At 37.1% G+C, this 3,207-nt stretch overlaps 1 pseudogene; it reads right to left on the bottom strand.

Moving 5' to 3' along the window:
- Window positions 1-281: 281 nt before the first annotated feature.
- LOC105858391 (protein Aster-C-like) lies at window positions 282-2,789 on the bottom strand (annotated as a pseudogene).
- Window positions 2,790-3,207: the final 418 nt, after the last annotated feature.

The following is a 3,207-nucleotide window of genomic DNA, read 5'->3' as shown; positions in this document are numbered from 1 at the left end:
ATAAAGTTACAACAACATGGCTGAAGAACCTTTCAGATAATAATCATCAACATGCAGATTCAAAAAGTTTGACTATTGAATTTACATGTTAAATAATGAAGACATTATAATATTTACCACACACAAACCTAGAAATGTTATGATATATCCCTGCAAACTAATGCTTTAAAATTAGTAATGATGTAGAGATTTCTTCTTTTTTTAAAGACTAGTCAAGTACAGTAGTGAAAAGGGGGAAAGTAGTAGAACAGGAGTTAAATCTGTAACTGACTATGAACAATCAAGTGAGATAACTTACTACATTGGGACCAGCCAAGGTTTCTTCTTACATTGTCGTCTTTAGCCTCTTGAACTTCAACAGTGAAAGCAGCCTATTGGACCCATACTAATTTTGTGCTAACAGATAAACTTAAAACATCAAACTTTAAACCTCACTGTAGAAATGAGACTGTACTACTCCATTCAGAGTGTCTCACTTTCTTTTTGTATCACAGAAATTTAATTCCACAATATATTTCATGGTTCACTGGGGAAATTCACAGCTTAAAAATATGTATAAGAAGTGAAAGGATGGATTCTTAAGGCCATCAGAAACTATTATGAAATAAATGTTATTGAAGAATATTCACATTAGAAATCCTAATAATGAGAAAATGGAAATATTCCTATGACAAAATCCTTCATCCTCTGGTTTTCTTCCAATTGTTTCTTTTAGTTCCAAGTGTCTCTACAGTTTCAGTCCTTAGGGTCACAAGCTTTCAACAGCCATGGCAGTCTTATTCTTATTTAGTAGATTAAAGGTTTTCTGAAGCATAATGAGTGAGCTCTTCAGCTGTTCAAGCATCACTATGGAGTCTTGAAGCACTCCTTTTAAACGATGGGTCTGATCTTTGTGTTTTGGAATATTTTCTGCTCTTCACACCATATCAGGGGCTAAATGTAAAGATTTCTCTTCTTGGAGGTGAAGACGGTAAAAGGACTGAGCAGCATACTCTATCTTTGACAGTTTCAGAAACAGTGACACATTCAACAAAACTAGCAACAGCACAAAAAGACTCATCACCACAATAAGAGCATTGCTACAGCTTTCCAATTCCTTTTTCTTTCCTGAAATACCCATTTTGATCTGTAAGCCCACATCTCCAGAGGAACGCTGAGAAGAAAGTTTAGGAATTGTTTCTGTTGTTCAGTTGAATGGTTGCCTTCTCCTTCGCGGGCTGCTAAGTTTTCCAGGGTCTTCAATGGATTGATTTAATATAGATTCTTCCACTAACAAATCTGATTCAAGCTGCTTAAAATAGTCCTCCAATGAACTCCAGAAGTCTTCTCAATTAACAATCTGACAAGGCCCCATGGTTGTTTTCTGTATTTCAAATCTGTGGAAACTCCTAGCCTGCATTTCTGTTTTGAAGATCGGATGATACAGTATCTATTCAGGATATAGAAGTAATCATGGTAGGGAACATCATGTGTCAGTACTTCTGAATCTACCAAATAAAACCGTGCTTCCCGACTTTCTTTGTACAGTATCTGCTTTTCAGTGGCAGTGGTGCATTTTCCAGTCAGTGGATTATTAAAGGATGATAGTGTAGGTCATGGTTCTCAGTTGATCACCTCCAGGTTCTACAGTCCAAGGGGTAGATACTACATCTATTATATTTCTAGAATTGGCAAAATTCTGCATAAAGTGTGAACTGGTGAACAGCAATTCAAACATTCTCTCAGCACTGATATGAAAAATACGGTTGATATAAAGTCTTCCATGAAGATCTTTCTCAGGAATATTTTCTTCATCAAAAGAATCTGAAGTGCTGCTTTTGTCCAGAGAAAGATATTCATTTTTATACAAGTCCAGTGATTTTGATGGCACTCTACTTAACCTCTTTTCTGAAGTAAGTAAAGGACTCTTTTTGATCTGTTTCTCACTTTGGGGCTTCTCTTTCCCTACCCTTCCTTTTGCTGAATTCCCATCGAGTGACTCTGTCTCTGAAACCCGACTAATTGATTCACAGGTCGAGTGACTCTGTCTCTGAAACCCGACTAATTGATTCACAGGTAAAACTGATTGACTTGGATAATTTTTCATTTCTCTCCCCAGAGTTATCCAAGCTGCTTTGTCCTGGACTTCTTGGCTGCACATTATCCTCAATCGACAGTGACAAGTTTTCCATCTCTTCAGCATTTAAGCCTACCTCAGTGCCATAGTTCTGCTGGAGCAACAGCCAGAATTCCTGCCTAGTCAGGCTCTTATCTAATAATACATTTTGCCACAACCTAAAGATACTGAGGTAACTTCTATCCCTGGCACCAAAAGATGTAAAGAAAAACTTTTCACCTTCTGTAACGATCTGGATAGCATTTGGGATGAGTCCAGCAGTTTTCTCCTTGGTCATGAACGTTATATTCTTTAAAGCAATAGGAATTGTCGTTTCCCATCTGAAGATGTTGCTATAGAAACACAGCCAATTTTCTGAAAGATATAGTCGCCCATGAAGCAAAACGTCCCTCTGAAGAGCACAAGCATAATCTGCTATCAGCTTCTCTGTATCAGGTAGATGTGTGAACTGTCTTTTGTATTCCTCATTCTTGTCTTTATAGGTGGAACCTGAAGTCCAAAAGCTCCAGTCACCACTACAATTGTATAAATTTGGTCTCTGTTTTTTGGCTGACACTATATAATTTTCATCCACATTGGAGTAGGATTTTCCTCTACTTCCTGTAACTCAGTGGCAAGGCTTGACTCCTCTTCATTTATCTATCACCTGGCAGCCAGTAGGAGCGCCCTCCATCGCCGCTCCCTCCGCCGCCGAGCTACGGCGCACCAAGATTTTCCTTTTCTTAACATGAAGCATATATCCATTTATCTAGTCCTTTGGTTTATTTCAACAGAATTTTGTGGTTTTACTCATATGGATCTTGTATATATTTTGCTATATTTATATACAAGTATTTCATTTTTAGAGGTGCTAGTATAAAAGGTAATGTGCATTTCATTTCAAATTCCACCTGTTCATTGTTGGTATTTAGGAAAGTAATTGACTTTTGTGTATTAACATTGTAGTCTGCAGCCTTATCATAATTGCTTATTCGTTACAGGAATTTTTTGTCTATTCCTTCAGATTTTCTACATAGATGATCTTGTCATCTGTGAAATAAGACAGTTTTATTTTTCCCTTATAAGCTGTATAACTCTTATTTCCATTTCTT

Source organism: Microcebus murinus, chromosome X, assembly GCF_040939455.1.
Source record: "Microcebus murinus isolate Inina chromosome X, M.murinus_Inina_mat1.0, whole genome shotgun sequence".
Taxonomy (NCBI): Eukaryota; Metazoa; Chordata; class Mammalia; order Primates; family Cheirogaleidae; genus Microcebus; species Microcebus murinus.
This window is presented reverse-complemented; position numbering and strand designations above follow the sequence as displayed.